Source organism: Ursus americanus, chromosome 3, assembly GCF_024610735.1.
Source record: "Ursus americanus isolate L20-20 chromosome 3, mUrsAme1.1.p, whole genome shotgun sequence".
Lineage (NCBI taxonomy): Eukaryota > Metazoa > Chordata > Mammalia > Carnivora > Ursidae > Ursus > Ursus americanus.
Window position 1 is genome coordinate 85876298 of NC_142129.1, and position 13198 is coordinate 85889495.

Below are 13198 nucleotides of genomic sequence, written 5' to 3' on the forward strand. Positions count from 1 at the left end.
GATAAGGACCATATTCCATAGGATAAGGATCATATTCCATAGGATAAGGACCATATTCCATAGGATAAGGATCATATTCCATAGGATAAGTGATTTCACTTAGGCATCCATTTTACAATGAAGATAAGTAAGGGAGCCATTTCAAGAACATTAGTGGAGGACTCTGAACTTCAACTTAATGGCATGATATGAAGAATCAAGTTCTCATTTGGGGGGAACAGAGCCAAAATTACTAAACATCTGAGTAATCTGTCTTTAAGCATTTTCATGAATATTAGTAAGAAGGGTAGCATATACCAACAGCAAATTAAAGGATGAAGAATGGATCAATGATCTAGAGGACAGGGAAATGGAAAGCAACCAAGTTGAACAGCAAAAAGTAAAAAGAATAATAAAAAATTAGAATAGGTTAAAAGATCTCTCTGAAATCAAGTGTAATAATATTCATATTATTCATAATAATATTCATAGGGATCCAAGAAGAAGAGAGAGACAAGGTGGTTAGAAACTTATTTGAAGAAATAATAGGTGAAAATTTCCCAAATCTTCAAAAGAAAACAGATATCTAGGTCTAGGAAGCACAGAAAGCCCCAAACAAGATGAACCCAAGAAGGTCCACACCAAGACACGTATTAATTAAAATGGCAAATATTAAAGATAAAGAAACAATCTTAAAGGCAGCAAGAAAAAAAGCATTTACATAGAAAGGAAAGCCCATATATGAACTGATTTTCAGCAGAAACTTTACATGGCCAGAAACTTTGCATGATACGTTCAAAGTGCTGATAGGAAAAGACCTATAACCAGCAAGGTTGTCATTCTGAGCAGATGCAGAAAAAGCATTTGATAAAATTCAACATCGGTTCATAACAAAAATTCAACAAAGTGGGTTTAGAAGGACGATACCTCAGTATAATAAAGGCCATATACGACAGAGTAGAGAGCCCAGAAATAAACCCATGCTCATGTGGTCAATTTATCTGTAACAAAGGAGGTAAAAATACATAATGGGGAGAAGATAGTCTATTCAATGATAGGTGTTGAGAAAACCAGAAAGCTACATGCAAAAGAAGCTGGGAAGGGGAGTCAGATTTTACCTCAGTACTTTACCAACTTGGGGTGAATTTCTTGGCTTTTATGTGCCTAATTTTTTCATCTATAAAATGGGAATAATAATACATAACTTGTACTGTTGTGAAGATTAAATGAATAGTCATTTGATCTTTTCTAAAAACTAGATTTTAATTTCATTGATTTTTTTTTCTCTATTGTTTGGCTATTCTATTCTCTATTCTCTATTTCATTGATTTTTTTTTTAACTAAGATCTTCTTTTATTTTTTTAATTTAAATTCAATTAGCCATCATACAGTACATCATTAGTTTCAGATGTAGTGTCCAATGTTATTGATTTTCATTCTTATTTTTAAAAAGATTTTATTTATTTATTTGAGAGAGAGAGAGAGAGTGTGAGAGTGAGTGGGGGTAGGGGGAGAGGGAGGGAGAGAATCTTAAGCACATTCCGTGCTGAGTGGGGAGCCCGACTTGGGGCACTATCTCACGACCTTGAGATCATGACTTGAGCCAAAATCAAGAGTTGGACACTTAACCAACTGAGCCACCCAGGTGCCCCAATTTTCATTCTTGTTTTTATCATTTATTCTACTTTGGGCTTAATTTGCTTCTTAAGATGGAAGCTTAAATCATTTCTTTCAGACCTTTCTTTTTTCCTAATATAAGCATTTAGAGCTGTAATTTTCCCTCAGCAACTGCTTTTTCTAAACCTTCCAATATTTGCAATAATTTTTTTCTGCCCAGCACCAGGCAGCAAGATGCAAACTCGCCTCCCTCTCTCTTCCCGTCTTTCTTCCAGTCTAGAGGAGCAGGAAGAGGGAGAAGCAATGAAACACAAAAAGTGCCACAGGCCTGTGTCTGATTTTTAGCTCAATCCTGAGTAGCTCCCAGCTAAGAGCAAATTGCTAATGAGAAATTGAGAAAACGCAGATGAGCAGACTGAAATTCCATTTAGACACTCTTAACCAGCTGTGCTTTATGCACAATAGCTCAGAGGCCTGTATGCTGTTACAGAGGTCGGGGAGTGCTGGGTTACTGAGCTATTCAGTTTTGCCAGGCTCCTCCTGATGGGTCTTTCTTGGCTGAATCACAGTCTGACCAACACAAAGTATCTGCTACTTCCCCCAGCCTCTCGAGCAAACAGCATCTAATATGTACCCCGTAAACCTGGGCCTCTGCTGAGGACATGCGAGGAGGCGGAGCCCACAGCAGCCCCAAGAGTCTGCAGCTTGAAATCTCAGAATGTCTTTATCACTCAGGGGTGAACACCAGCCCGTGAATGGAGCAGTGAAAAGAACCGGGATATTCTGGGGCCTAATCTCATTCCTGTGCAGTGGTTGCTTGGTTCATTCCCTGGGTGTGACTAATTAGAATTCTCCTGCTGTGGTTTTCTTTTCTAGGAGGCTGAGTCTGAAGCTCAACCTTAATTCTGACATCTTGCCGTGACTGTGCACTCAAACAGGCTCTATTTAAATTACTCAGGCTGCTATAACTCAAGTGCTTGGTTGTTTCTGCGGAAGCAGAAATTTATCTTTCTAAAAATGAAGTAACAAATACTTAGCTCCTTTATTTCACATTTTTGGTTAAACATTTATATTAGAGCTACTTTTTGCAATGATATTACTGAGAAAGCGTTCTAATACAGCTTATTTTGTTAGCAAACTTCCATGCGCACACTACTGCTTTGACCTTACTACATTGTGCCTTACAGATTTTATATGAATAAGCATTTGTTTTAGTCCCTGAGACATTCTAAGATAATTAAGTGACAAACTAAAAAAAAATGGGTTCAATTACTAGGTTCACATACTAAACACTGAATAAGCCGTTAGCCTAAATTTTCCACCTTCCCGACTGGTGACTATTGCAACACATACACAAAACTTCAGCTTCCTGACAGGGCATTCAATCAACAAAACTGAGTGCCTGCTAGGCTATTAGCCCTGGGACATTGTTTTGCGCAATTATGAAGTCACTGCTTTCATGGACATATGACCAATAATAGATAAGTAAACAAGCAAATTAAAGAAGAAAATTTCAAATAATGGTAAGTGCTTCAGGGAAAATGAAGTAATGTGATGCAGTGGAGAGTTCCTGTAGGCTAGTCTAGGAATGCAGCCACGTGAAGACCTGTGGGAGAATTCCAGATGAGTGAGCAAGCAGAGCAATGTTCTTGTGGCAAGAATGCGTCAAGAATGCACGTGGCTGAACCAAGCCTCCAGCACCCTCATTCACTCATTTGCTCAACCAAAGGGAGTAACCAAGGGGCCCTAGCCTCCGTCCTGGAGTCTAACTTATCTCTGCAAATTTAGGGAAGTCACTCTTTTCTGTCAGCCCTTAGCCCTAAGATGCCTAGGGTCACACCCACGTCTCCATCTGTGGTTCTTCTAGCTCCTTAGTGGGAAATCTACATAATCGGGGCTTGCTTGGCTCAGCTACCATGCGTCTCCCTCCTTGATTTTCCAAGAAGGTCTTCTGTTTACACACTTCAATGCCTGGTACCAGTTGGCTGTGAGGTTCATTCACTGGAACCTCGGCCACGCCTCTCCATTTAGCCCTCTCACTCTTTCTTCATAAATCTATTACTGCCACTTCTGTTCCATTTACGTTGACATGGATTGTGGTAAAATACCGAGGACAGAAGGGATTAAAAGCACAGACCTTCCAAGTTGAAGGAGAAGTCGGCATTGTCTTTTGTGAGACATGTGGTTTCTGTGGCAAAGGCCCCGGATGCTCTGCTCTAAGGAGCCTGGACAGGGAAGGATCTGGAAGCGGCTGACAGTCTCAACATTTCCAGCCTAATTCCTTTCCAAGAATTTCAAGTTGTGCCATACTCTTTGGTTGCTCACTGCCTAGACTATGATTTCTGAAAAGCTTACAAATAAAGTGCCAGGCCTTTTCTGAGAATTCCTGGGGAGCTTCCAGATTTGTTCCTTGGTCAGCCAGCCCCTGACGTTTCTTCCTTTGTCTTGACTGTATGGCTTTTGAAGGTTTCTTCACTGGAAAACTTGACGGAAAGGGGATGGGATTATTAGCCAGGGACCCCTTAAATGCAAGCAGGCCTTTGTTTTTCAAATATCTCTGGAATCCATCCACTTCATTCCCTTACCACCACTTGAGTCTACCACCTCCTCTCACTAGACTCAAAACAAGTCTCCCTTCATTTAATCCATTCTCCACTCAGCAGCCAGTGTCCTCTTCAAAATGCAATGCTGATTTTGCGCTGTCCATGCTTAATACCTTTCAGTGATGTTCCTTGCTCTATGAAAAAGATAAAATGCACAAATTCCTATATGTTCTGGCCTCCTTGTCTCCGTGGCCACCTTCCACACCTGCTTCCTTGCTGTGCGACCTTGGGCAATTCACTCAACATCTCTGGGCTACAGTTCCTTCCCCTATAAAATGAAGAGAGTAACACCTATCAGCAACTGAGGTCGTGGGCTCAAAAGCTCAGCACATGTGCGGGAGGCCCAAGGCAAAGAGGAGACAATCATGGTAACTCCATGTGGTTCCTCATCTCAGCACAGACTCAGAGCTAAGCAGCCATTCCTCCTGGGACCAAGGACCCACCTGGTGTGGAATAGCTCTGGCCCACAGGTTCTGACCCTACCAGGTGAGTGCCCCGGGCCTCAGGGTTTCCAAACTGGAGGAGGTGATCCAGGCTGGAGAGATGATGGAGGAGGGAGTGCCGAACCTGGTTACAGCCATGATACATCAGTCTGCTCCTTCTTGGCCTTGTTCTCCTTGGGCTCCTGCCTCTAGGTTGCCAAGGAGGGTCCCTCAAGCGCAGTCCTACTGCAGCGTCATTTATTACTTTATGCCATGTCAAACAGCCTTGAAAAGTTGAGTAATTGCCAGACAGTCAAGGCTCTGTTTCAAGGACAGCAGAGTCAGAGCTATTTATCAAGGATAAGCTCTTTGGTCCTGGGTGGACAAATTTCCTCTAGCATCTTATAGCCTCCCAGTGACTCCTAGTTTCTCCATCTCTGCTTATTTCTTGAGTTGGAGCCAATCTATAACTCCAGCTTAAAATAGCAGTGGCTGGCCAGTATTCTGGTGAGGTCTGATCTGCCAACGGAGAGCACGCACAAGCAGCCAGTCCTGGAGCTCGTAGGGACCCTGCAGGAGGTGGGAGTCATGGCTGCAGTACTGTGTAGCTCCCGACCCACGGGAACCAGCTGCAGAATTTCACTAGGACACACTCATACCCTCATGCATTAAGTGCAAGCTCCTCTGCTAGCCCTTTTTTTTTTTTAATTCAAGTATAATTAACATACGGGGTTGTATTAGTTCCAGGGGTACAGGATAGTGACTCAACAATGCTACGCATTACTCAGTGCTCATCATGATAAATGTACTGTTAATCCCCATCACCTAGTTCCCCAATCCACCCACCCAGCTGTCCTCTGGCAACCACCAGTTTGTCCTCTATATTTAAGAGTCTGTCTCTGTTTGCCTTTTAAAGAAAACCTACAGCACTTTCTACTTGCCAGACACTGTCTAAGCACTTTATGCGTAATAACTCAATTAATCTTTACCACAAATCTATGAAGTAGAAACAATGACGACTCTTACTCTACAGACGAGGAAAGAGCCACTGAGCGATTAAATGATTTACCTAAGGTCACTTAACTAATAAACGGCAGGCGCCGATTCCAGAGCCCCCACTTAGAATCCAGCCACCATCTAGACCGCCCGACCACATGAACTGCACAAGTCAGTAAGTCTAAAGCACTCACAACAGGCCCAGCAGTGCCTGGCACAGAGTGAGTGCTCGGCAAACGTCTTTCCATTCGTGGAGCAGCACCACGGAGTCATGATGAGAAGCATGGACTTCGAGCCAGGCAGGCAGCTCGGCCACCAGACACGGGATCTTGGCAGGCTACACCATGTCTTTTTCTTTCAATTACCTCATCTGTGAACTCGCAGTTATTTCCCAGGGTCACTGTTAGTATTCAATAAGTTAATATTTATCAAGCACTTAGGACAGGGCCTGGAACTTACTAGTTGCTGCATTTTCTAGACCACACAGAGGTACACATGCACAAGTAAGCAACGCGGTGGGCATGGACTTTGTGTTCCTAAGCCCTGGATTTCAAGTCGTGGTTCTGTTATACTGTCTGGGTCACTGTGGATAACCAACCTGTCCTGTCGAGCCCTCAGTTTCCTTACCTATAGAATAGAACCAATCTATACAGCTTCTTGAGAATGAAATGAGGTAAGGTATACATGAAAGTATAGAACTAGACACATGTTGGGTGCTTAATAAATGTTTTTTTCTTCCCTTTCCCCTAGCAGGTCTCTTCTTGTATCTCACAAACACATAAGCTAATTTCTACTCTCAAAACTTTGCTGTCTCACCAGCAATGCTCTTAAAAAAAAAAAAAAAAAAAAGGTTTTATATTTAAGTAATCTCTACACCCAACGTGGGACCTGAGCTCACAACCCCAAGACCAAGAGTCACGTGCTCTACTGGCTAGGCCAGCCAGGTGTCCCAGCCACGCTCCCCTGTTTCCTGTTCTCCACATCACCCTCTGCTCGGCTACCTTGGGAACACTCTAGCTCTAACTCTCTATAATATTCTGGGGTCCTTGGAAATTCTTCGAGATATCTAACTATGGCAGTTTTGAATTTCTAAGGGGCCAAAGCAGACCACAGATCAGCTGCCATTTTCCTAGACCTTCCCACACTGACAGAAGGACAGGATTGTGTGTGTGTGTGTGTGTGTGCGTGTGTGTGTGTGTGTGTCCCCCTCCCAGACAGGTGTGGGCCGTATTCTGCCCCCTCTGGACATGCAAATATTGATTGCAGTTGTCAGCAGGACCCATGTGGGATCCATCTAGTGCCAGTCTCTCCTTTGGTTCTGTCTCTAGGAATGATTTTACTTTGGAAATATAAAAACATCGACAAGAATTAAGGAAAAAGAACTGTCATTTCTTTGATACCTGCTTCGATTTGCCAACGCGCTCTGTGTTCCTCATTCAAGGCCCGTTACCTTTTTATCCACCCGTCACGTCTAGCAATTAGATTCCTGTATTTATCAAACCCATTTAAACTGAGATGATTCACCCATTAAGCGTTCAGGCCGAGACAGACAGTTTAGAGGAGTAAGGTTCCCAAATCTACATGAGCACTGGAGTCTTCTGGAATGCTAGAAAAATCAGGGTGAGCTACCATTCCACACCTAGCCAAGCAGGGGCTATGCAGCTGGAACACAGAGGTGGAGGGTATGTCCAAATGCTGGCCCTGCACACAAGTGTGGCCCTGGCCCTCTCTGCCTTGTGGTCTCACCTGTGCGGTGGAGATCACTGCACCTGTCCTCCCATCTACCCGCACCACTGTGAGGAGGAAAGGAGGCAGACAGGTACGAGCACTGGCCACGAATACAGGGGTTTCCAGCTCCCTCAGGGACACGTGTAACCCCAGCTTGGCACTTGGTTTGCTGAATTTTAGAGTTGTTTGTGGCACTGGGGCAGGAATGTAATCATCAGAGTTTCCCAACAACCTACTGAAACTAAGTTCAACGACTCCAGGTAGCTCTCTAACCACACAGAACTATAGAAACCACGGGAGGTGCCTGGGTGGCTCAGTCAGTTAAGTGCCTGCCTTCAGCTCAGGTCATGAGCCCAGGGTTCTGGGATCGAGCCCCGCATCGGGCTCCTTGCTCAGCGGGGAACCCGCAGAAACTTTGGGCCTAGTAATCCATTTGGGGGGGATAAAAGCATCTCTGCCTGAATAACCGAATTTCCCTTTGTTTGCATCTTGATTGGGCACAGAGTTTGCACTGTCAAGAATGAAACCCAAAAGAGATAAGGGTTTCAAGTCAAGCAAGAACATTTGCTTGACTAGGTTTTCTAATGCAACATCTCTTTTCTTCCCTTCCTTCTAGTCTTTATTTCTTGACTACGGTTCTTTTACTTTCATTTTGAAAAATTAGCCCTTTCACACCTGAGGCTTTCATGTAAGGCTCCTGCAAGGCCTTCTTGGAGCTAAGTTGGCTTTAAGGATGTGTAACAAGCTGTGTCCCCCGAGCTCAGCTGCTGGAGCTGGACCTTCAGTACAAGAGACACGAAAGAGTGTTCTCCGGGTTTACCAAATGTGCTCTGTGGATACCCCCACCACACAGCCTTACATCAAGCTTATCGCCAAGTCCGGGATTCTTCAGGGATTTTCTTACAGATACTGGGCATGACAGCCCTGCCACTACATGTGGCACCTGTCACTTTCTTCCTCACCTGCTGGTGCTTACTGGGCTGTCTCCACTGCTGCTGACACTGAAAGTGGCCTTTCGAGGCGTCACCTCCATGCTTGTGTCCACCACGGCCCAAGCCAAAGCGGGGCCTGCCCAGGTGGACACAGGCTAACATCTGCCTGGCTCTGGGCTGCTGTGGCTGCTGTGGCAGCTGCTGCTGCTGCTTTCTGTAAACTTGGGGTGTCTGAGTGAATAGGTCTTTTAGTTTTTACTCGTGCTTTTATTCCAACATCCTCAGCTTCGGACTCAGGCACAAGTTCTGGGGTGCTAGGCCAGAAGACATCTGAGTGACAGTCACTATGCTGTTTCCAAAATCCCACCAGGACCACCCCAAAGCACACCCTAGTCCTGGTCTGTTGCCACTGAATTTTAAGTAGGTGTCCTCCCCTTTGTCTTCCTGGGGAGTGAGTCTTTCTGGGAGACTGCTGTCCCTCAGGAACATAGGCCCATGGTACACATCATCCAGGCATCCTCAGACTTAAGTCTAAATCCTAATGGTGAAAGGGGTGCTCATTAGCTTAGGCCCAGACTCCAGATACATTGTAACAGATGAATAATTGGAAAAATTAATGAACAAAAGAGTGAGAAAGGAAGAGAGGGAAAAGAAAAATAGAAAATTTTAAAAAGTTCAAGACTTGGGAAAGCAGATCTTAATCCCAGTTCTAAACTCTCTCATTCAGTCATGGCAGGGTGGGGAAGGCAGAGAAAGAGAAGAGGGGAGATCCCACCACTTCGGTGTAAGTATCAATAGCTAGGTGTAGAAAAGAAAAAAAAAAAACCACAAGCAAATAGGAGGCCTAAAGCTCGCTAAGGTTGAGTAAGGCCCTCTGCTCATGCCTGATTCTCAAGAAATCCTGGGGAAGGCAGGCAAACAGGAGCAAGCTTTCACCACTTGTCAATTTATCACTCTGGTAAGACAGCCTTGATACTTGTTCTGGGATTTCCCCAGATCATCAAATGGCAATGATTTTTTTTTTTTTTCAAGCATAATTTCATATATGCTGCTTGGAAGTTCTGTGACTTCCTGGAATAAGGGTTCAGATATTCAAGCAACGAATTTGAGATGCCAGAGCCTCTTCAACACTGCCCCACAGCTTAGCAACCCCAAACTGGCACAGCGCCACCCATGTAAGGCTCGGAAAGAGTCAGAGAAGAGGAGGACCCAATGAGGCCCTCTTTGTCAGTCTTTGTGGTGAGATGAGTCATCTCGTTACTGAGTACAGAAAGGCCTGGAGAACAAGCTGCTTACCTCCTTTGACCTTCTGCTTCAGGTTTGGAAGATCTCAGGCTTCCATATACAGCTCGGTCAAGAATCTGGAAACATGCAGGCCTCCAGCCTGGCCCACTCCACACATGCAGAGCTGTCGGTATAAGATCGTAAGTGAACGTGAACACGGAGAACGTGCGCCTTCCCGGGAAGATCTTCACACCCGGCCCTAGCCTGGCTGCCACCAGGGGAAGGGTCGGAGGATGGCCCCACCCTGCCTCTCCTCCGCCCACCCTTTACTTATTCTGGCTTTGCATTCACCCATCCTGCTGCAGCCCTTGCAGGCCTCATCCCCTTTCCTTTAGGAAGAGGTCAGAGGGCCACTGGAGAACAGAGAAGGGCATCCAGGGTTAGGTGGTGTTCGACAGCTGCTGGTGAATGAACAAATAATTGGTTCTAAATAGGCACATTAAAAAAACATTTATAAATAACAATTTCTCTATCTCTATTGCACTGGGGGAGTGAGGATCAGTATCTTGTTGAAGTTTAAGGAAGATACTCTCTTATACGTGATTCCAGCATTAAAGAAAATTAGGAGGAGTTTTATTTGGCCAGGGTAGGGGAAAGGAAGGGAGAGACCTGGAAAACGGGAGGAGTTCTCCTTGGTAGAGTGGAGGTTGACATCTAATGTTCTACCCCCACCCAAATAATTCCTAAGAGCCAACTCCCAATTCTCAAGGCAGGCTTGGTGGATGGATGATACCTGATTTGACAGCCCACAGTGCTTCTCCCCAGGGTCTGCGGACTCTGAGCATGTTGTTCTTCCCCATTGCTTGGCTTTTAATGTTGAATTCATATGTAGAAACCCCAGCCCTTAAAGATTATGGTATTAGAAGGTGGGACCTTTGGGAGGTGCTTAGGTCTGAAGGTAGAGCCCACACAAATGGGATTAGTGGCCTTATAAAAGAGGCCCCCCGAGATCCCAGGCCCCTTCTACCATGCGAGTACACAGAAGTTTCTTCCTGATTCTATAAATCAGGAAGAAGGTTCTTCCCCCCCCCCCAAGATTTTAATTTATTTGAGATAGAGAGAATGAGCGACAGAGCAGGAGCAGGGGAGGAAAGGGAGAAGCAGGCTCCCTGCTGAGCAGCGAGCCCAATACGGGACTCAATCCTGGAACCCTGGGATCACAACCCGAGCTGAAGGCAGCCGCTTAACTGACTGAGCCACTTGGGTGCCCCAGGAAGAGGGTTCTTAGCAAACCCCAGCCTACTGACACCTTCATCTTGGGCTTCCAGCCTCCAGAACCGTGAGAAACAAATTTCTGTTGTGTCTAAGCCACCTAGTCCCTGGCACTTTGTTGTAGCAGCCTGCATGGACTCAGACAGCTACTATCTTCCGTCTTCCTTTCCAACTCAAACTTTGCATCAGACTGAAAAGCTAGTCTGGACCTACTTTCCTGATGGATTAAAGCTTCCTGGTTTCAGAATCTGTAGGCACCCCCTTGCTAATACAGCACCTTTGTAAGAATGAGAAACAGGGGCTCCTATGACAATCATTGCTCCACAGGTGCACGGATAAGTGAAGGAAGATGTTGTTTTGTGTTAATCAGAAAAATATTCTGAATCAGTTCTGGTTCTGGCAAGAAGCCAAAGACAACTTGAAACTGAATGATTGAGGAGAGTGTAAGGAACACACCATTTAAAAAGGTGTGGGCAGGATTTAGGGAAATCCACAAGAAACGGCACAGCACTCTGGGGCTAGCAATGGTGGGAAGTCACTACCATTCCATCCTTGAGGGGCAAGAGGAGAGAACCCTGTGCTCAAAACACGACAGGAGCTGTAGTTATGCGAGCTGTGACCATCGATAGCCACCTAGTAGAGAGGGAGCTGAGAGAAATTGAAACTCTTCCCTTTGATCCGACCAGTGCCTACAGAACCAGCCAGAAGGTGGGGTCAAGGAATGCAGTCCATGCCGGCCAGCCACCCAGGGAACAGAGGAGAGTGAAGGGCGGGAACCGGATCTAGAAAGCATCCAGCACACGTGCCCCTGCCTCCAGGCAGACATACCCCTGGCCAGACACACCTAAGGAGTGTGTATAGACCACATGTCAGCCCCACTTACCCTCATTGGCCAGACACCCTTTTGCAGGACATAGGCCACACAACCATATGGGAGGTCCTCACCTTTGAGGACCATACTATTTTTCATATGCAGAAATTTTATAAAAGGATTCCCATGTCCCAAAGATAAATACAGAAAAATAAAACATTCCAAGTAGATTTCTCCTCCAACCATATTTCGACTCTTCTTCCAATTCTGCTCTACCTTCTCCATGAACTTCTTTCCTTTCTCTTCCAAATGACACAATCATCCACCTGGCCCATCTCCTCCCTTGTCTTCCACATTCAAACAATGGGGTCACCAGCACATTGGTTCCCCGTTAGGAATCTCTCACCTCTTCTCTATCGCTACTGTACTGCCACAGGTCATTTATCCTCTACCCCCGACTCAGCAAACTGAGCTCCGTGCATGCACACATATCCCATCCTGCTTTTTCTTCCACTCTCACACCACGGGCAGAGGTATCCTTCTAGAAAGCACTGGTAGGATTGCATCATCCCACTGCTTAAAATCCTTCTGTGACTTACCTCTTCCCCTCAGGCAAGTTCAATACACCAGTGTGACACAGAAGGCTCCATAGGACCCTGCCCCCACTAATTCCTGCAGCCGCATTGCTCACCACATCCTGCGTGTTCGCCTTGCTCCTGAACGCTGACCCTCTTGCAATCCCTCCAAAGCACCATGCTCCCTCCCACCCCTGGGGCTTATCCCAGGTTATTCTCTCTGCCTAAAATGACCTCTCCCCTTTACACCATCCAACTAAGGTCTATTCCTCCACCAAGGCGTAGGCGAAGTATCTCTTCTTTTTGGAAAACAACCTTGGCCCTTCTCTCTTCTCCTGCAAGATGACTTAGGTGCCCTTTACTCGTACCCATATTCCGCACTCCGTTAACACCTCTGTGCAGCTCTCTTGACAGCATTTATGACACTTGCCCTCACTGCTAATTTTCTTGTCTGTCACCCTCACTACCCCTGCAGCCCCACTGCCTGACACTGACTGGCCCTACCTATCACCGGACCTGCAAGTGCTAATGGAAATGAAGCAGCCTGTAATGAAATGAAATCCTCCCTGGCTGGCTCTGCGTTGAGTTCAATCCAGTTAATCTGCTACCATGTGTGACGACGGACTCTGTCAACATGCTAGCCCTGCTTTATGGTTTATGACTGAATGTGATGTCCCCTGCTCTCCCCGGGGTTTAGAAGCTTTTAAGACAGAGAGAACCCTATCTTCTAATTCTGAATGATTTCTCACTCAAACTCTGTTTGGATATTTTTGTCAGACACTGGGCAAAACCAAAGGAAATTAAGCCCATTAATGAGGTCACATTCCATAGGCAAATAAACCCTTCCCCAGCTCTCTTCTCTTAAGGGCACGGCCTCAATAAATTCTTCAAGGTAGCTGTTCCAAAAGTATCTCTTCTTCCACCATTTACTTCGTTCACATCTAACTGAATGGGGAATAAACCTAGACTGAGTGAGGGAAATGTAGTTTTTCAATCGTACATGGGTAGGAACCTTGAGAAAAGAGCCTGGGATACCTCT

The 13198-nt window shown here is 45.5% G+C and overlaps 1 long non-coding RNA gene across 1 annotated transcript in view; it reads right to left on the reverse strand.

Annotated features, from left to right (window-relative positions):
• The window catches only part of LOC123789395 (uncharacterized), a 361018-nt gene that overhangs the window by 151049 nt on the left and 196771 nt on the right, over window positions 1–13198 (reverse strand). Inside the window, exon 3 of the long non-coding RNA XR_015724054.1 lies at window positions 9574–9685. This is a non-coding gene — a long non-coding RNA (uncharacterized LOC123789395). The remainder of the gene's footprint in view (window positions 1–9573; window positions 9686–13198) is intronic.